We start from the raw sequence: 22,340 nt of genomic DNA, 5'->3' as shown, positions 1-22,340 counted from the left end.
CTGAATAGTCATCTCTGCTGCTATAGTTTCTAACATACTTTTTGCGTGTAGAGACTGGAAATTGTTCCAGAGTCCTACCTTAGATTAAAGCTAGATAAATGTGAAACTTCTGTTTCTTGCCCTTCAGTGTCTGCTTGTTTTGACTCCTCTCTTCACTAATCTTCCTGGGTAACTCTTTCTTGTGTACTTCATTGAACTACTAGTGCCTTTTTCTGGGCAAGGCTATCTTCTTCTATTACTCGTGCACAGCAAACCAGTCTCTCTTAATTTTTTAAAATAATATCTGATTAAATTCTGCCCCACATTCTGGAAATAATTTTGTACCGTGCAAATGTTAAGAATTAATTGCAGTTTGAATGGTGAGCTTTGTCTTGCTGGGATTTCAATCTATAATGTTTTTGCTCTATATAGTCTTAGTCCTTTTGGATTTTTAACTGTTGTATATGAACACTACATATGTAAAGGAATCATGTAAGTGAGGTTTTATGGATCTGCATTAGATGTATGAACTGACTGATCAACCACACACCTCATTTGGAACTGGAAGTGTGCAATCAGGCAGAAGGGCAGAGGGGGGGAAGCAAATACAGTATAGTACAGTATTAAACATAAACTACTAAAAACAAAAGTTTAAAAATTTGACAAGGTAGGGAAACTTTCTGTGCTTGTTTTATTTAAATTAAGATGGTTACAAGCAGCACTTTCTTCCACATAGTAAAGTTTCAAAGCTGTATTAAGTCAAAGAACAGCCATAACTGTTTTGTTCAGTTACGAACATTGTAGAGTTACACACAACCTCTATTCCTGAGGTGTTTGTAACATTGAGGTTTTACTGATTTGGTTATTCAAATCTCCAGGAAACTAACTAACTAAGGTCCTTTTGACAGCCCTTAGTGCTTCCACAGCATTACCTTTTAACTTGAAAGGAAGATGCAAATATTAAAGATCAAAAGTACAGTTTCAGTTAGAAAGCTATACATGTGTATTCCTTCTCAAACAAGCAATGAACAGCTTTTCCAATATGAAATTCACACTGACTACATAATGAATTTTGGTACAGTAACATTATTTCTAAAGTCTTCTAATAGCTTGTATTACAAACCATTATTTAAGAAAAATGTCGTGGTGGGGCGGAATAGGCAGGTGAGATCTTTTAGCCTTGTGCGGCTGTAAAGTCCACGGGGGTGGAGAATAACTTACACTTGTGATCCAAGAACCTCTTAATGCCAGCTGGAAAAAGGGCACAGAGTGGGTTAGGGTTGCCAACCCTCCAGAATTATCCTGGAGACTCCAGGAATTAAATAGATTAATATTTAATTAAAGATTGTCATGTGATGAAAACCAGGAATATGTCCAGTCAAAATTTGCAACCTTAGAGGGGGTGCATAGAGTTTACAAGCATTTCCTGAGACTGGTATGTTACATCCTGGTTCAGACTCCTCTTTTCATATGCTGTGTATCTATACCTCCCTACTATATGTTCCACTCCATGCATCTGATGAAGTGGGTTTTAGCCCACGAAAGCTTATGCCCAAATAAATGTGTTTAGTCTCTAAGGTGTCACAAGGACTTCTCATTGTTTTTGCTGATAGACTAACATGGCTACCACTCTGAAAGGAAAACAGGTGAGTCACTGGTTAGGAATATTGTCATAAATATTATGTACTGCTACTATGTAAGGAGGGGTGTGTGTGTGTACACAAACTAGAAGTACATTTTATAATATATATTGTGACAGGGTGGGCCAGATGGCTACAGGAGAGATTTTTTTTTTCCATTTGAACAATTTATTAGTATGCCCGTTTTTACAAGTTTTAGAAAAAGAATCCCAGGATTTTGCCTCCTGTGTGTTTTCGCCTTGCTTCCTCATGGTCCATGATGCCAGCGGAAATTGTCAGCACTATGTACCCAAACTGACGTGAAGGCAAAAGGTTGTTCTGCCACTTATCCAGGTCCTTCAACTGAACATCAAATCTGGGACTGATCACACCACACTTGTTCAGTCTGCCTGTGAGATTAACAAGAATTTTCCCAGCTCTGATCGTCAATGATCTCCAATTCATCAATGTAACCATGCTTCATCATCACGGTTAAAAACCGGATGATTATTTTAGAGCACAGTATAACGAGAACTTGATGTTTTCCATGTTTCTCTGCATCGTTGATGCTGTTAAGGGCATCAGCCAGAACTTTCATGCACAAGAGTGATAGAAGGCAGATATATTAGCACCTGGTTAAGTAGGTCCCTTTTCCCCTGGTAAGGTAACAGGGAAGGTTCCAGAACAATCAGGAACCTTCTGGAGACAATTAAGACAGACAGGCTGATTAGAACACCTGCAGCCAGTTAAGAAGCTGTTAGAATCAATTAAGGCAGGCTAATCAGGGCATCTGGGCTTAAAAAGGAGCTCACTTCAGTCTGTGGTGCACGTGTGAGGAGCTGGGAGCAAGAGGCACTAGGAGCTGAGAGTGAGAACGTGGAGTGTTGGAGGACTGAGGTGTACAAGCATGATCAGACACCAGGAGGAAGGTCCTATGATGAAGATAAAGAAGGTGTTGGGAGGAGGCCATGGGGAAGTAGCCCAGGGAGTTGTAGCTGTCATACTGCTGCTCCAGCAGGCACTGTAGACAGCTGCATTCCACAGGGCCCTGGGCTGAAACCCGGAGTAGAGGGCGGGCCCGGGTTCCCCCCCAAACCTCCCAACTCCTGATCAGATATAGGAGGAGTTGACCTGGACTGTGGGTTCACGAAAACGGCTAAACTGAGGGCTGCCGTGAATCTCCGAGGCGAGCAAATCCTCCAATAAGTGCAAGACCCACCAAGGTAGAGGAGGAACTTTGTCACTATATATTTATAAAAAAAATTTACTTACTTATGGTTTGTATCAAGGTGTTAATCCCCAGCAGAGGTGAAAAACTGGTTTCCTGTCAGAGCAGAGATGTTTATCCATCTGTTGCAATGTAAAGTGAGTATTGTCTCACTCTCAATCATCAGTCTGAGCTAAATGCAGATGAATGATTGAGACTTAAAAGGAAGAAAAGAACGGCAGGGGGAAGAAAGCCTTATCTGAGGGCACACCTCAAAGGTTTATGGGACTATAACTGGGGGACATGTAAAGCACCCTGTTATCCTGTACCTAAGAAGTAAACGGACTGCATATTTATGTACAAAATGGGATCACAATCCGCCTTCTGCAGTGTTTCCAACCAAGGCTATGAGTGAGATAAGACTGCTCTAGATAGGAGGTTAAGATTAGTCTCTAGAAAGCATGTATTTCCATTATCTTCACTCATTCTTTTGAATCCTGATCTTTGATGATAAACTTTGTTTTCACGATAAATACCTCAATGCTGTGGTGTTTGTACAAGGAGCTGATCCTAAATTGAATTAATCAAGAAGGCATGTACGCTGGTCCCATTGGGGGCAGCAGACCTCGTAAGTGTTCAGTGAATAAGAGGCTGTCTAATTCAAGAGAATGCTGCAAAGGGTTCTGGGGTCTGAGGTGCACCTATTGTTAATCTGTGAGGCAAAGTAAGGGCTGGTATCGCCCAGAGGGGATTATTTGGGTGACTAGCAGGCTGGAGGTGTCAGGGAGCTGGCATCCAGTTAAGCACAGGCTAGTCTCACTGGAGGCAGGGGGGTAACAAGGTGAATCACAGTCCTGAATATCCTGAGAGCTATCACCATATTTATATAGTGCCTTTTGTTTGAGGGTTTCAAAACTTTATACTTGACACTGCACAGATGTGCTATGAAGTAAGGCCATATTATTCTTTTATTACAGAGAGGAAAATGGGGTGCTAAATGACTTGCCCAAGGCTACATAAATTGGTGGCAAAGTTTTTTGGAAGAGAAACTGGCTCTCTGAACTCAAATCCCTGTGCTTTAACCACTAGATCCTGCTGCCCCTCATGAGAACTACCAGCCAAAGTATCATGGATTGTAATGGTCACAAATAAGATCTTCAAAAGCTTGCTATTCTGCAAAATCAAGTATCCCTATTTATTAGCTTGCCAAGAAACTGGATTGAGCAACTGTAAATGAGGAAGCCATGACAAACTGGACACTTTTTCAGCTTAAAAACTAACTTTTTTTTTAGTGGTTGCATGTTTTGCTGTTACTAATTGAACAATGCTGTGCTAGGAGTGCTTGGGAATAGTTTGTTATGGGACTAGATTTAAAAAGTGATGAAGAGCTGTTAACATCTTTATGATAAGTGGCTTCATTCCAGTTCTTCATGGTCACTTGGCCATATCACAGAAGCAGTAGCAATTGGTACCCTTTGAGGAACTAGCTAGAAGCCAAGGATTGGGGGTGGAGAACTTGCTCAACTACTTGACCATTCAAAATAGGGGTGATATTGATAGTACAGAGTTTTGTTTTTATTTTTAAGCTGCCTACATAGGGACATGTCGTGATTGCACGTCTGAATGGATAAATGTTTCATCTTTTAGTAGGAGGTTCTAATTACTTAAAAACAGATCTCTTGTCTTGCTGGATGTGTATGTGGCTTTGTTAAAGCATACATCTAACTTTTTGTTTAATATTTGTTAATTACTCAAGCTTTTAGACTACAGTGCTACAACATTTTATTTTAGAATATTAAAATTGCTAAGAGTTAAAAGGTTTCAGAGTAACAGCCGTGTTAGTCTGTATTTGCAAAAAGAAAAGGAGTACTTGTGGCACCTTAGAGACTAACCAATTTATTTGAGCAACTCAAGTACTCCTTTTCTTTTTAAGAGTTAAAAATAACTCACTCTTGCAAAAATGTTTGCCATACATTGGAGAAACTATAAGACATGCATAATCAAAATATAAGTTTACCTTTTAGTATACACAGTTGCAATACAAAATACAATGCATGCAGATGTTCTCTGTTTAGACCAGTAATTAAAGTACATTATTACATGGCTAGTTTAATTCCCTCTTGACTTGAAGTTGAAATTATAATGATGCAGAGCTTGAAACATGCAGAGGACCTGATAATATCCATGCCACATGGAGCATGGGGGGAGGGAAAGAACAGTATTAATTACTAGTTCAGCTTTGAATTCTAAATATCAGTATAAAATGTAAACCATTAATGGCTCTTCATGGTCATTACATACACTTTTGAAAGAGACAATTTAGCTTCATTTTCACCAGCATTAGAAGAGAATGCAGGAGGTATGTTTCCCTATAACAGCTATGGTCATGGAGAACATACAAATCAAAACTTAGTAGCTTTTGAGAATCAAAACTTAGTAGCTTTTGAGAAGTGAATAGATGACCCTGCATGTCCAAAACAACTCAAAAGGATGATAGTAAGGTTGGAAGTTTTTTGAATATTCAAATATTTGAGTATGAATGGTGTTGACAGCACTTCACACAAGACTGCGTTGCAGACCGTTCACACTTGTTTTGTATTCCAAGTTTTCTAACTTCATAGATGCTTCATTGTATATTTCTGCTATTGGAGCACTCCATGTGAATTCCTGGAAATGGCTTGAAGGTCACTTCAATCAGCTGGCATGGAGAGCACTAAATCTTAAATAATTGTGTAGCCATGAAAGCATCTGGGATGGAAGTAAAGAAGGAAATTGCTCTAGGCTGTTATGACCACGCAAAGAGCATGTCTATTGTCTTCATCCATCATGTCTCTCCTCTGAAGACAATATCCTCCTCAGAAAACTAGTGGAAGGAGAAATCTTTGGGCTGTGTCTGAAACCAAAGTTCAAAGCGGTTAAAAAGCTATTCGCATAACAATTTTAAAAGCACTTTCTGTTGAAGTAGTGACTTTGATTTCTTAAATTAACTTTACAACGATTAACTATATATAAAAAGATTGCTTCTACTTTGAATAGTAAGGGGGAACATACAGATGAACTTTCTGTGACAACTTAAAAAAAAATGAGAAATTTCTGTGTGCATGCACGTGTGCTCTCCTCTCACCACTTCAGAAGTATTTATTGTGACACTGTCAGACCAGATGGCTACAGGAGAGTAATAGAAGGCAGATATATTAGCCCCAGGTTAAGTAGGTCCCTTTTCCCTGGGTAAGGTAACAGGGAAGGTTCCAGAACAATCAGGAATCTTCTGGAGACAATTAAGACAGACAGGCTGATTGGCTGCAGGTGTTCTAATCAAGAAGCTGCTAGAATCAATTAAGGCAAGCTAATCCAGGCCCCTGGGTTTAAAAAGGAGCTCACTTCAGTTTGTGGTGCGTGTGTAAGGAGCTGGGAGCAAGAAGCGCTAGGAGCTGAGGGTGAGAAGGCTTACTGTTGGAGGACTGAGGAGTACAAGCATTACCAGGCACCAAGAGGAAGGTCCTATGGTGAGGATAAAGAAGGTGTTGGGAGGAGGCCATGGGGAAGTAGCCCAGGGAGTTGTAGCTGTTGCACGGCTGTTCAGAAGGCACTGTAGACAGCTGCATTCCACAGGGCCCTGGACTGGAACCCGGAGTAGAGGACGGGCCCAGGTTCCCCCCCAAACCTCCCAACTCCTGATCAGACACAGGAGGAGTTGACCTGGACTATGGGTTCATGAAAATGGCCAAACCGTGAATCTCTGAGGCGAGCAAATCCGCCAATAAGCGCAAGACCCACCAAGGTAGAGGAGGAACTTCGTCACATTATGAAGAGTGACATTGAGGGAGGATTTATGAGATTCACTCACTTGGGAATCTGGTAAAATAGAAAAAATTGGATTCATGTGACTTAAGTCTGTTGATGACCTTGAATCCCAGCTCAAAGTACAAATTTTTATTTGGAAATATAAGTTAAGTTTGAGGGAATGGGGATGTTGCCTGGTAGTAGTCCTATATACAACAGCTACTAAAATAATGTTTGCAATTCATGGCACCATCAGTTTTGTTTTCAGCAACTTAGTGACATTTCTAATATTAGTCAGCAGCCTGGGGTGTAAAAAGAAATCTTAGTTGAATTGACTTATACCCTTGTTTTTGTTTATAATAAAAAAGCTATAGTTTGAGACTCCCAGATGACTTAAGTCAGTTATTTACTGTGTTGCCAAAACATTAAGGATTCAAAACTGTTATCAAAGATTATAGTTAAGGATATTATACAGAAACATGACTACTTCACTATTCTCTCATACCAGTTCAAGTGGCTTTGCTTCATTAGCTAACTGAAGGAAGGTGGGGGGGGGGGGGCTCTAGCGTTGCTTTCCCAAACAGATATTTGCTTGCTGCATTAGCTCTGTTTCCTGTTCTGGCTCCAGCAAGTGGAAGTAATTCTCATGCTGTCTCCTTGCTTTGTTTTGGAAGCTGATAAGTGTTAGGCCTGGGAAATAAGGCTACATTTCAGTTTGTATCTTACTTTGCTTGAGTAGCCTCTCCTTCCTGACATCACAGCGCTTGTGGAAAAATCTGTGTGTGAACAGTGTGTCCAATTTCTCTGACATCTGGAAGAAATGGCACTGCAGGAGAGGCTCTTGCTCCTCTTTTATAAGAGGCGCTGTTACTCCTGATGCATGCAGCCTACTAGGGAGCGCTAGTCCTGCATAGCAGACCTCTGGAGGCATGCTCATGTCTCAGACAGAGTCAGTCAAACATTGCCCGTAAGGCTGAGGACATGCAAAATCTGATGGGATCCTGCTCTCCTCTGTGGAAGAAGTGATGGCATTACTAGATATGAATATTGAGTTCCCGGAAATTTCTCCAGCTTCTAAAAAGGACTCCTAAGAAGACTGTTCCTCATAGTACCTGTGTATTAATCAAAACCTCTCCCAGCATAGTAGTGCTTATGGCTTTACTGAATAATGACACCTTGGAATTTAGTACAGAAATGTTAATTCAGTCGTTTAACTATAAAACCTGCGGTTAGGCCTCCGTGCAGTCTTGGATCCAGAAAGCCTCTATTCTCCTCCCCCACCCCTCACCCCCCCCCCCAATCTAATGGGGTTTGACTTAAGTCTTGACTCATAATTATTCCCTCCCTGTCTCCAAATTCTGAAGCTGTACTCCGACCCGGCCCTGTTTGACAGCTGATGCCAGGTGCACCCTCCTGGGGCTATTCTATATTCGCATGATATTTTGATCTTTTAAAAAAAGAAAAACCTACAACAATATAAAATCAATGTGGCATGTACTGAATGAAATAAAAACTGGCTAACTGATCTCAAAATGTAACTGTAAATAGTCAGTAACTGGTGTTTCGAACAGGGTCTCACAGGGTTCAGTTGTTTTTGATTTTTTTTCTCAGTGACCTGGAAAATAAACCATAAAATCATTGTTGAAAGAGTTTGCAGTTGACCCAAGAAACTGGGAAGTGGTAAATAATGAAGAGGACAGGTCACTGATACAGAACAGAGAAGAGCCATGAGATCATAGAATCATAGGACTGGAAGGGACCAGGAGAGGTCTTTATAGTCCAGTTCCCTGTATTCAAGGCAGGACTAAATATTATCTAGACCATCCCCGACAGGTGTTTGTCTAACCTGCTCTTTAAAATCTCCAATGACTGAGATTCCACAACCTCCCAAGGCAATTTATTCCAGTGCTTAACCACCCTGACAGGAAATTTTTCCTAATGTCCAACCTAAACCTTGCTGCAATTTAAGCCCATTACTACTTGTCCTATCGTCAAGTTAAGGAGAACAATTTTTCTCCCTCATAAGTTTTCAAGTACATAAAAGATTATGTCCCCCTTCAATTGTCTCTTCGTCAGACTAAACCAATCCAATTTTTTTCAATCTTCCTTCATAGGGTCATGTGTTCTAGATCTTTAATCATTTTTATTGAAGTGTGATTTGAATGATTTGGAGCATGGGAAAACATGTCCTTATAGTGATAAGTTAAGTAGCCTTATGGAGATCACTCTAACAAAGACAAGGTTAAGCAGTGGCTTGATCACTATGTAGGTGCCTACATGTGGGAACAGAAATGAGATAGCAGGCTCTTTAGTCTAACAGGTAGCAATTCAGGCTATCTAATGGCCCCTTCCAGGAATTCAGGTAATCAGTCCTTTTCGTTCTGGAAGAGACTGGATAGAAAAATATTCCCTGGTTGAAGTATCTTGGTCTGATTCTAGGCACTTGTTAAAGTGTCTGGAGACTTCATATTTATGGATGACAACACTTCAGTCTGTGACCTGAAGTGGTTCATTAGGGGAATTCTCTGCCATCAACCTCTGGGATGCCTACATGCCGTTTCTAATTTAGCTTCAAGGTACTATCAAGTCTGTGTCTGTTGCTGGAATTTCCAGATTGTCACAGTGCCTCATGACTTCAGGTGATGAGTTCCTTGCCAGCCATACTAAATTGTTCTACATAAGAACAGCCATAGTGGGTCAGACAAAAGGTCCATCTATCCCCAATATCCTGTCCTCTGACAGTAGCCAATGCCAGGCTCTTCAGAGGGTATGAACAGAACAGGTAATCATCAAGTGATCCATCCCCGGTTGCCAATTCCCAGCTTCTGGCAAACACAGGTTGGGGACATGATCCTGCCCATCCTGGCTAATAGCCATTGATGGACCTTTCCTCCATGAATATATCTAGGTCTTTTGAACCCTGTTCCTTGGCCTTCACAACATCCTCTGTCAAAAAGTTCCACAGGCTGACTGTGTTGTGTGAAGAAATACTTCTTTTTGTTTGTTTTTAACCTGCTGCCTATTAATTTCATTTGGTGACCCCTAGCTCTTGTGTAATGAGAGGGAGTAAATAACACTTCTTTATTTACTTTCTCCACATCAGTCATGATTTCATAGACCTCTATCATATCCCCCCGAGTCATCTCTTTTCCAAGCTGAAAAGTCCCAGTCTTATTATTCTCTCCTCATATGGAAACCATTCCATACCCCTAATTTTGTTGCCCTTTTCTGAACCTTTTCAATTTCCAATATATCTTTTTTTGAGATGGTGCAACCCCATCTGCATTCCATGGTACGCCCACATCTTGAATATTGATTTATATAGAGGCAATATATTTTCTGTCTTATCTATCCCTGTCTTAATGATTCCCAACATTGTTAGGTTTTTTTGGCAGGGGGTTGCCACTGCACATTGAGTGGATGGTTTCAGAGAAGTATCCACAATGACTCGAAGATCTTTGAGTGGTAACAGCTAATTTAGACCCCCATCATTTTATGTGTAATTTGGATTGTTTTCCAGCGTGCAAATTTTGCCACCTCACTGATTACCCCTTTTTCCAGATCATTTATGAATATGTTGAACAGTACTGCTCCCTGTACAGACCTGGCAGACACCACTGTTTACCTCTCTCCATTCTGAAAACTGATAATTTATTCCTGCCCTTCGTTTCCTATCTTTTAACCAGTTACTGATCCATGAGCAATCTTCCCTCTTATCCCATGACAGCTTACTTTGCATAGGAGCCTTTTGGTGAGGGACCATGTCAAAGGCTTTCTGAAAATCTAAGTACACTACATCCACTGGATCTCCCTTGTCCACATGCTTGTTGACCCCCCCTCAAAGAATTCTAGTAGATTGGGGAGGCATGATTTCCCTTTACAAAAGCCATGTTCTCTTCCCCAACAAATCATGGTTAATCATCTACATATGAAACTTCCATTTCCTCTTTACTTTCCTCTACATATAGTAAAGGAGCCTCAAATTAATAGTCTAAACACTCTGGGCCTTATTTAGAGTGTGTGTACTTAGTAACTGTACCATATCAGGTTTCAGAGTAGCAGCCGTGTTAGTCTATATCTGCAAAAAGAAAAGGAGTACTTGTGGCACCTTAGAGACTAACCAATTTATTTGAGCATAAGCTTTCGTGAGCTACAGCTTACATCTGATGAAGTGAGCTGTAGCCCACGAAAGCTTATGCTCAAATAAATTGGTTAGTCTCTAAGGTGCCACAAGTACTCCTTTTCTTTGTACCATATCAGTCCCACAATATTTTTTTTTTTAGTATTTACAAAGTCTGTTTTTTCAACTTCTATTGTGATGTACTTAGTAGTAGCAAAGCCAGCACCATCTTTTGCAGAGTCATTTTTACAGGTAACTACCATTTAGTGGACTCCTGTACATATGCAGTGGACTCTGGTTTCATATGGTGGCTTTTACTAACTTTAATGGTGAGAACACGTGTATATAACCTTACAGAAATCACTGAAGTATCAAACTGTTTTGTGACTTTGTTCTGTGTCATAATTACCACTATCTTTGAGAATTTGTTGAGGGTGGGGGTGAGGTGGAGAATCTTTTAGTATCTCAGACTGAAAGTTCCCTTCCTTGAAAGCCATAAATACAATTCTACAACTCAGAATTTTCAAAACTGTAGTTATTTAAGGATTTGACTAGTTTAGTGTGGAATAAACTACTAGTATACTGCAAATGTGATCTAGGTATTGTACTATAAAACAAACAACAAAAAAGATGAAAGAAACCTTGCTTTGCATTCTTCTGATCACCCAACTTTGTTTCACCTGCCAAACGTTTCTCCGCTAGCTAGGAGAGAAGGCATAGTTTCCTGAGGGCTTTTGTTTGTCTGTTTATGGTTGCTGAAGACGTTCTGTCTCTTTGGTTAGGTAAGGAGGAAAGCAAATCTCTGACACCACCTGATCAACCATGGAATTTGTAGTTAGTTTGTAAACACTACTTGCTTTACCACAATGCTGGCGTTAGCGGAATGTAATATGTAGTTTGTTCATGGAACTAGATGCTCAACCTTTGAGGCAAGCATTTGTTTTGACAGGCAAATACTCTTAATCTGAAGAGGAGGAAAGTACTTACAGAATTTAGAAGTGGAGACATGCCTAAAGTAATACAGGATTACGTGAGGTATTCTCACCCAACCTAGAAATGTAATTAAACATATAAACTTGAGTTTTGTATGATTGTGGCTAAATTGAAACTATCTTATATTGAATGACAAATGTAAAATTGACTGTTAAAGTGGGAGTACAATGATTGCACACACAGCTGTCAGAATTGCTGTAGAAAAGTCATGAGAAGGATTAACTTTGTGTAAGTCAGGCTAGAAAAGTTTTAAATAGACTGTAACCTCTTCATTCTCTGGCCCATATAATCAGAACCCTGTTAAACTTTTTATTTATGAGCTACTTTACACAAGTGTTTGTCTACTTAAATGATTGATCAAGTACATGACTGAAGGCTCTAAGATCATTCCATGTTGCCACTATGAGGCTAGTCCATAGAGTTCATGATAAACTAAAGAATTGCCTTTGTTGGACAGATTGGGACTCTGAGTACACAGGAAGACTTTTCCAGCTAGTGTCATAATAGACATCACCAGCCTAACAGAAAGGAAAAGAGTCAGAAGGTGACAGCTTGGACTGTACTATGAATGTTTGTGTCAGTTCTATACCATATCTCTATATCAGACAGCCTCTGTGGAAGAAAGTATCACAGAGATCCTCATATCTGGATAACTGAGAACATCTGGGATTGTCTAGCTTAGTCAAAGTCTAGGGAGAGTATACAATTAAAGATGGACTTCCAAACACTGATGTCTAAATTGTAGTGGCTAGGGTTGTGACCGCCTAGAATCAAGAGTCCACATACTTGGAACTTGGTCTGTTCAAGAACAGTAGTTGTATGTAAACATGCTGGAGATTATGGCCTAGAGACCTAGTATTCTTCTATCTTCCCACCCCTCCCTCAGGAGTGCACTCTGTCCCATGTGACCTTTTCATTGCCACGTACTTGGCAGGAAAGGAGAATACTTAATGATGTAATGAGTCTCCTTGGTAGATCTTTGAGTGGTCTCTGGATTAGGGAGTGACAGATCAGACCTTCCTCTAGGGAGGTGTTGGGAAGGGATCTCTTTGCCATTGGACGAAACAAGAAGCTAATGTCTGTCTTCTCATGGCTCAGATAAAGAACTGCATTAGCAAGGGAACATGTTCTTCAGTCACTGGAGAAGGAGGCTGCTATATGCTTTTGCACCAATTGCTCTGGCAGCAAAGGTACTGGCAAAACTCAGAGACAAAATTTGATCCTAATATCCCTGTAGTGGTGCAGACAAGTGTGGTTGCATTGCTGTTTGCAACAGAGTTCACAAAGTGTCCATCAGGCTGTGATTTGGGCCTTGGATCCCTCAAAACTGAGGCACCTTACTTCATCCCCGCCCCAGAATCTTCATTGATAGCTTGTAAAAGAGTGTATAGATGAAGGAAATTGTATTTCAGAGCAGGTGAGTAATGTCCTTCTGGTGGGTGCCAGAGGGGGAACAATTGCCAGTGGAAAAAGCTTGCAGACCAACGTGGAGTCCTCTGTTCACCCTATGCAAAAACTGAGCGATTGAGTACTTTAATTGTTGAGCCGAACTTTAAAGATCTGCTCTCTCCAGATATTTTGGCCTATCATGAACTTACTAAAAGTAGATTAGATTAGTGTCTCTGTGGCTTAAAATAAAATAAAATTTAAAAAAAAAATCCCTGTCCCATAAGAGATTGAGGTCCTAACAAGGTGGCTAAAAATGCCTTTCCTTTCCCCCTGCTCCTTGAAACTCACTAGAACAGTATGTCTTCCTGATCACTGATTGACTTGTATAGTGAGTCTCAGGCTCTAGTTGCTGAACCATTGCCATTAAATATCAGACTTCCAATAATGCAGTGCTATGGATTTGGCACCTTGGAGGGAAATCTAGAATACTGTTCTCCATCTTTAATGAGTCTATTTGTCTGACTGTGTTCTTCCAACAAATGTATGCCCATTGCTGTGCACTTGATGTTAAAAGGTCCTTTTGGGGTGCTACTTGGAATGGACTAAAGCACTTCAGTTCCTTGTTTGTGTGTATGTGTTTTTTTTTAAAATACCCATTTAACAGCATTGTCCAACAAAATGCTATGTCTGTGTAGATGTCAGATAGCATTTCACATTGTTACCTCTGTCTTAAAGTTACATATGCTAGCCCATCATTTTGGCATCTGAGCACCTTCCACGTACAATTAATACCAGCAGTGAAGTCTGTGGTGGATTTCATGGAGCCTCTGGATCGTCTCTTTTGGAGTAAAAATTCTGCTTGGGTTTTTTTGTTTGCTTGTTTCAAGATTTTATTTGGGTAGATGGGTATGTCTGTGTCATTCTTCTTAGGGTCGAAAGGCTTATTTGGGGAGGAAGATTTTATTTATTTAATTTTGCAACACTTTTCTTAGATGGATGAATCCAGAGTCTGAAAAACTTGCTCTGGAACTTAGGTCCATGGCCAGATCCTTTTGGCTGGGTTTTGTGTTTGTTTTTGTATCTGAAAGAGGCAGGTAACTGTCTTTGTAGTTCCGACCTAGTTTGAAAATAGGTCTTAACAAAGCTGGTTTAAAATTGAGGCAAGGCTGCTACCATTATCTGTTACAGATGTCTGTAAAATAGCTATTTGTTCCCCTCTCAATACACAGTTTAATTGCTTGGCTTTGGCTTCCAAAAAGGAATCTCTATTTGGGACTCCCCAGGCCTGGAACTTTTTCCCAAGGTAAGGGGGATGATGGTGATTAGGATGTTCCTTTTCTTCAGCTGGCCAATTCTTGCACATAGGGTTTGTTACAATTTTAACTTCGCATCTAGAACATCTGTAAAGTTTCTTGCTCTCCAGGAGCGAGAATACAAAAAATATTTGTTTGTCCGTATAAGTGAAGGAAAATGTTATTTAACTTCAGTTTCTTTGAAGAGATCACTGCAGGATTCTCTAGCCTCAATTCTGGCACCCTTTTTGTTTGGGGGGAGGGGGGAGATCTGATTCTCGCACTTTGTTTTTCCTTGGGTGCATCTTATCAAGATTTTGAACTAGCTGTTCTTTGCCTACCATGCAGTTGAGTGAACTAACTGGATTATTGTGGAGAGCAGCATCTGTACCCAATCCCCTTGCTATCAGACAATGAGTAGGAGCCTGGATTGTGTTCTGTCTCACTAACCTAAAGGGTTCTCTTAAGATGTCTTTCCCCTCCCATGCCATTCTTAAGAGCTGGGAGATTCAGCCATACTGCACTGGATTAATAGGTCCAGCTGGACAGGAAGCAATGGTGAGAGGTTCTTTCTATTAGTTCACTGACCCTTGGTAACTATCGAGTCAGAATAATACTGCTCTGTGAAGTGCAAGAGGTCTGAAGTGAGACCACCAAAATGACAGAATTGAGTTAGTCTCTAAGGTGCCACAAGTACGCCTTTTCTTTCTACAACATAAAAGCATCTTCCTTTTTTTTTTCCCACCCTTTCCCCGCTCTGAGGCATGCCAGGGATAAGTGATGTTACTCGATACTGGTGGGATCGTGCTTCACTGAAGACAGCAGACTGTGAAACTAGAGTAGACAATGCATACAGAAAAGTGCTGATTTAACCATGGAACAGAAAATATACACTTGGTAACAGTTGGATGTAGAGAGGTTCACTGGCCAATCTTTTCCATTTTATAATGCAGTCCTTGCTTCTTCCAACCTTCTGTCCCTATTAAAATATTGATTAAACTGTTTTAGTGACAGAATCCCAAATGTAGTTGAAATACCCTTAATTAAGGGTAAGTCCCTTTTAATATACAGTGGCTTGTTATGGAATCTGAAACGGGAAACAATGCATCTAGCGTCACTTCCAGCTAAGAGACTTAAAATTTGCAGTTGTACAAAATTATTTTGAACGTGAGGGGAGAGGGTACAAATTAGCTAACAACAATTTGAGGTTACAGCCTAATCTGTGGTGTGTACTTCAGCAGGCTAAGTGTGATTGAGATGAATCTTTCTTGATCTGTTAATGTCCTTGAAATTAGGATTTGATTCATTGTGTGGTGTTTGCTTTTTGAGAATATATATCATAAGTGTTAAAGGTTTAACCCATGAAAAGACCTTGCCAAACAAAACTAACTTTATTTTTGGGTCTGTTTAATGAAAATCATTCAGCAAGTGGCTTTGGTCAACATGAAGCCTTAAAATCATCCCAAAGATACTGATTCAGTTTTATTTAATAAGTCTTTAAATGCATCTCTTCAGAAAGCTGAACAAGTAGTCTAGTTCACAGAGAGTAGTATTTCTTGGAGGAAAATAGAAACTGAACGTTTGCATAACCGGTAGCCTTTGACACATACTTAGTTGCTTCATTCACGTGAACACTTGATTGGGTTTAATCACTTTCTTCTTGAAAGAAACTTGCACATCAAAGTCAATAAAAATGAGACTTGACTTACAGTGCTATCAGCTGTTCATACAGTCTTCATATGTCAGTAACTCACAGTAGGTGTTGATTAAGGGGGTGGGGGGGGGGGGAATTGTCCTCTAGTGTAACATTTGCTACCACGATGATGAACAGTAAATGCTATCTGATATCAAACAGCTTCCATTAATTGCTTCATATAACATACAAGTTGATATTTTATCAGTTTTTAACTTGCGTACTTCATGTGCAGTAGTTTTGACTTTTTCAAAGTAGTTTCACTGGACGTATTGCTTCTGAGAGGTTTTTATAGTTGCTTATTTAGTAAAATATTTTAGAAAACCATAGGTGACTAAGTCTCTATGCAAGAACAATGATGGGTTGCATTAATAGGGAAATCTTGTCTAGACTAGTAGCCTATATTCTAATTTAAATATACTTAAAACTAACACTAAATCTCTTGATTTAGTTCTGACTTTTTGGAGCTAAGCTTCTGGCTAACTCTTAAAGCACCATATTTTAAAAAAAAAAAAAAATTCAGTGTTCTTACTGGCTTCCATAAATCTTCCCCAAATTGTTGCCTTTAGGAATACAGAACACTGTTTGATATAAAACACCTTGTATTGGAGAATAATCTTTTCTTGCATGTGGCAGAAGATAAGGCCTTCTAGGTAACTATTATTTCTAACAGACGAGCATGAGCTTTGCTACATTTGACCAATCTTACATTTATAAAATGTGATCTTTCAGTACTATTATAATCAAAATTGTACTCTGTAAGACTTTTTAATAAAACTATCTAGTATTGGTACATATCTGTCCCTATTGTGAGCAGGCAATGAATGTTAAATTATTGATCTTATGATAAGGTCAGTATACACAATATTGAGATATATATATATATATATATATAACGTCATTAATGCAGTCACATGACTACTGAATAACTTTTGATAGTTGGGCTATAATCTTAGGTGCCTCAAGATGCATCTTATATCCTTCAAAGAGGTAATTGGAGGGTCTAGTAGCGCTATGTATGTCAGATGGATATCTGCTATTACCTTAACTGGGGCTGCAAAAAGGCTAATACAGTCTTTTATTTCATAGAACAGACCCATTATCAGCTTGAAAAGAGTGGGTTTTTTTTGTTTTGCAGATGTTGAAACTGTAATAGTTGTACTTGCACTAAATGGAGGACTAAGTTATGGAGTTGTCTCTTGTTTTAGTGTTAACTGTATCCAAGATGAGACCTCTTCCCACCACAAAAATTAATTCCTTTCTTTAAACATATCGCATATATGGAATTGAGGATAGAGTTAGAAGCTGAGATGGCCATGCATATTGGTATATTTTTCTAGAGAGGTAGAAGAGTAAACTCTGAATTGGAGCATACCTCAATTTGGTAGAGGCTCTGATACCATACTCATAACTCAACTGCTGAATAAAATAATGATTACGCAAAAGCACTCATGCTCTTTTCCACAGCCAAGTAGAAATCAGGAAATTTCATAATAGAGAACTTCCCTAACTGAGAACATCCCTTTAGTATAATGAAAGAACTATTGAAAGAAAACTACTGATGGACAAGTGTAGGGTTGATAGCATTTTTAATATGAAACTTCTTGGCAATGCCTTTAATTTCATATACTCACATAGGTACAGTGGTAGTTAAAAAAATCTACATTCATAATCCAAATATCTACTTCTGCCTAATACAAAATATGAAAGACTAGGTGAGAGTGTGGGATACCAGCAAGTTTCAGAATTTAATGGTATGAGTCCTTTCTTCGTCACTCTTCTGGCCCATTTATGTCTTACATTTTGAGATGTAGCTTTTAAACATTTTGAGGTGTTGGGGCAGGGAGAAAGTACTTTTAATGTAGTTCCTCAGTTTTACAAGACTGTCTTGCGCCTTTTAGTAGTCTCTAAATTATTAATTAAAACAAATATATAAGAATGTTAAATTTGAGTCCAAAACTTAAGCTGCACATGTGTGATCATGCAATTTGTGACTGTCAAATCAAACCATACAATTTTTCTGCACCTTATATGCGTAACATCTTGTAATTTCATTCTTGTATACTTTTAATTTCCTCTTCCATATTGGTGTGGCATATCTTATTTTAGGATTTTGGGCACCTCTGTGTTGTAAATTTTCTCTTTAGCCAACATGCAGCCTTTCCTTGGTGCAATTCAGGGAATGAGGCAGATTGCCTAAGCTGAGTTTGGTGACCTGTGTATGCCAGGAAATTTCTGTTGCTCCAAATATTGTAAATACAGTGTCATATATACAGTACAAGAAGCTGCAAGTTGATACAAGGTTGTTGAAAAATCCATGTTTTGTATTACTTTAGTAATAGTATACTACTGTGTAAGTATAGACAGGAGGCACTGCACCTTCAGCTGTGGGATTCCCTATTACACACAATTTAAAGTACACCTCATAACCCTGTTCACACTTTTGGACTCCTATGAAGTCCTTCTCTCAGCACATATATGCACCTCTGTTACACTACAGTATGCAACTAAATTAGCCATGGACACATTCTCAGTAAAGTTCTCTTCAGCTGTACACTTGATATGCTTGGCAAAATAGCTTGGCAAAATAAACTGGACGGACTGTCTAATGACGCTCACTTCCGACAAACACCCTCTTTCCAAGTGTCATAACGTGGTAAATCAAAATGAAGATTTGCTTAAGGACTCTTGTTTTCAGTGAAGGTTAATACCATGCTAAATTTTAGTTTTGAACCTTCAGCCACTGCTGTAAAAAAAAAAAAACTTTTAAAAAAAAAGTTGGATATGTCTCTTGCCTTTATTTAATTAAAAAAAGGAGGCGGGGCGCTAAAAGTGTGTATGATCCTCCTTAAAAGCTGAAATGCTTTTATGCCTTTATGAAAAACGTTCTCTTTTTGGAGAGAGTTTCAAACTGAAAAACATAATTGAACTGAAACGGAGGGTAGAAATGGATTATACAGCCTTAATTAACAAGTGTGGTCACTGCTCTTCCAGAAGTATTCCAGTTTTGATCACCAGTATCACAGTATAAGCCTTGGTCCCATCTTGCAGACAGTTACGTGGGTGTCTGAAGCAAGTGAGTAGTTTCAGTGAAATCAATGGGACCACTCATGCTTAATTTTTTTTATTTTATTTTATTTTTTTTAAAGCTGCAACACAAGCATAGAGATTGGATTAGGGGACCTACTGTTTACATTTATTGGTGAATTGCATAGAGGATTGGACTCACTTTGAATCCCCTTCCTCTGTTATTTCAGAGGAATTTTAACCATCTGAAGAGACAGGGAAGTGTCTGCACTCTAACAGCTAATAGATACTATATTGCATCTGAAATACAAACCTAATTTGTGGCAGAATTGTTACCACTAAGTATCTGCCTTGCATGAGTTGGACTACTAATAATCATGAGACATGGGGGTTCCAATGGACTCGACAAAGCTATTAGAATCATAGAATATCAGGGTTGGAAGGGACCTCAGGAGGTCATCTAGTCCAACCCCCTGCTCAAAAGCAGGACCAATTCCCAATTAAATCATCCCAGCCAGGGCTTTGTCAAGCCTGACCTTAAAAACTTCTAAGGAAGGAGATTCTACCACCTCCCTAGGTAACGCATTCCAGTGTTTCACCACCCTCCTAGTGAAAAAGCTTTTCCTAATATCCAACCTAAACCTCCCCCACTGCAACTTGAAACCATTAGTCCTTGTCCTGTCCTCTTCTACCACTGAGAATAGTCTAGAACCATCCTCTCTGGAACCCCCTTTCAGGTAGTTGAAAGCAGCTATCAAATCCCCCCTCATTCTTCTCTTCTGCAGACTAAACAATCCCAGTTCCCTCAGCCTCTCCTCATAACTCATGTGTTCCAGACCCCTAATCATTTTTGTTGCCCTTCGCTGGACTCTTTCCAATTTATCCACATCCTTCTTGTAGTGTGGGGCCCAAAACTGGACACAGTACTCCAGATGAGGCCTCACCAATGTCGAATAGAGGGGGACGATCACGTCCCTCGATCTGCTCGCTATGCCCCTACCTATACATCCCAAAATGCCATTGGCCTTCTTGGCAACAAGGGCACACTGCTGACTCATATCCAGCTTCTCGTCCACTGTCACCCCTAGGTCCTTTTCCGCAGAACTGCTGCCTAGCCATTCGGTCCCTAGTCTGTAGCTGTGCATTGGGTTCTTCCGTCCTAAGTGCAGCACCCTGCACTTATCCTTATTGAACCTCATCAGATTTCTTTTGGCCCAATCCTCCAATTTGTCTAGGTCCTTCTGTATCCTATCCCTCCCCTCCAGCGTATCTACCACTCCTCCCAGTTTAGTATCATCCGCAAATTTGCTGAGAGTGCAATCCACACCATCCTCCAGATCATTTATGAAGATATTGAACAAAACCGGCCCCAGGACCGAGCCTTGGGGCACTCCACTTGATACCGGCTGCCAACTAGACATGGAGCCATTGATCACTACCCGTTGAGCCCGACAATCTAGCCAGCTTTCTACCCACCTTATAGTGCATTCATCCAGCCCGTACTTATTTAACTTGCTGACAAGAATACTGTGGGAGACCGTGTCAAAAGCTTTGCTAAAGTCAAGAAACAATACATCCACTGCTTTCCCTTCATCCACAGAACCAGTAATCTCATCATAGAAGGCGATTAGATTAGTCAGGCATGACTTGCCCTTGGTGAATCCATGCTGACTGTTCCTGATCACTTTCCTCTCATGTAAGTGCTTCAGGATTGATTCTTTGAGGACCTGCTCCATGATTTTTCCAGGGACTGAGGTGAGGCTGACTGGCCTGTAGTTCCCAGAATCCTCCTTCTTCCCTTTTTTAAAGATTGGCACTACATTAGCCTTTTTCCAGTCATCCGGGACTTTCCCCGTTCGCCACGAGTTTTCAAAGATAATGGCCAATGGCTCTGCAATCACAGCCGCCAATTCCTTCAGCACTCTCGGATGCAACTCGTCCGGCCCCATGGACTTGTGCACGTCCAGCTGTTCTAAATAGTCCCTAACCACCTCTTTCTCCACAGAGGGCTGGCCATCTATTCCCCATGTTGTGATGCCCAGCGCAGCAGTCTGGGAGCTGACCTTCTTAGTGAAGACAGAGGCAAAAAAAGCATTGAGTACATTAGCTTTTTCCACATCCTCTGTCACTAGGTTGCCTCCCTCATTCATTAAGGGGCCCACACTTTCCTTGGCTTTCTTCTTGTTGCCAACATACCTGAAGAAACCCTTCTTGTTACTCTTGACATCTCTTGCTAGCTGCAGCTCCAGGTGCGATTTGGCCCTCCTGATATCATTCCTACATGCCCGAGCACTATTTTTGTACTCTTCCCTGGTCGTATGTCCAACCTTCCACTTCTTGTAAGCTTCTTTTTTATGTTTAAGATCCGCTAGGATTTCACCGTTAAGCCAGGCTGGTCGCCTGCCATATTTACTATTCTTTCGACACATCGGGATGGTTTGTCCCTGTAACCTCAACAGGGATTCCTTGAAATACAGCCAGCTCTCCTGGACTCCTTTCCCATTCATGTTAGTCCCCCAGGGGATCCTACCCATCCGTTCCCTGAGGGAGTCGAAGTCTGCTTTCCTGAAGTCCAGGGTCCGTATCCTGCTGCTTACCTTTCTTCCCTGTGTCAGGATCCTGAACTCAACCAACTCATGGTCACTGCCTCCCAGATTCCCATCCACTTTTGCTTCCCCCACTAATTCTTCCCGGTTTGTGAACAGCAGGTCAAGAAAAGCTCCCCCCGTAGTTGGCTCGTCTAGCACTTGCACCAGGAAATTGTCCCCTACGCTTTCCAAAAACTTCCTGGATTGTCTATGCACCGCTGTATTGCTCTCCCAGCAGATATCAGGATTATTAAAGTCACCCATGAGAACCAGGGCGTGTGATCTAGTAGCTTCTGCGAACTGCCGGAAGAAAGCCTCATCCCCCTGGTCTGGTGGTCTATAGCAGACTCCCACCACTACATCACTCTTGTTGCTCACACTTCTAAACCTAATCCAGAGACACTCAGGTTTTTCTGCAGTTTCGTACCGGAGCTCTGAGCAGTCGTACTGCTCCCTTACATACAGTGCTACTCCCCCACCTTTTCTGCCCTGCCTGTCCTTCCTGAACAGTTTATAACCATCCATGACAGTACTCCAGTCATGTGAGTTATCCCACCAAGTCTCTGTTGTTCCAATCACGTCATAATTCCTTGACATCACCAGGCCCTCCAGTTCTCCCTGCTTGTTTCCAAGGCTTTGTGCATTCGTAT

At 40.5% G+C, this 22,340-nt stretch overlaps 1 protein-coding gene and 1 pseudogene across 1 annotated transcript in view; one reads left to right on the top strand and one right to left on the bottom strand.

Moving 5' to 3' along the window:
• The window catches only part of JAG2 (jagged canonical Notch ligand 2), a 96,329-nt gene that overhangs the window by 14,661 nt on the left and 59,328 nt on the right, over window positions 1-22,340 (top strand). The gene's annotated exons all lie outside the window — the stretch shown is intronic.
• Window positions 1,805-2,202, bottom strand: LOC140913922 (small ribosomal subunit protein uS8 pseudogene; annotated as a pseudogene).

Source organism: Lepidochelys kempii, chromosome 6, assembly GCF_965140285.1.
Source record: "Lepidochelys kempii isolate rLepKem1 chromosome 6, rLepKem1.hap1, whole genome shotgun sequence".
In the NCBI taxonomy this organism is placed as follows: Eukaryota; Metazoa; Chordata; order Testudines; family Cheloniidae; genus Lepidochelys; species Lepidochelys kempii.
The sequence above is the reverse complement of the archived record's forward strand: the minus strand, read 5'-3'. Positions and strand labels throughout refer to the sequence as shown.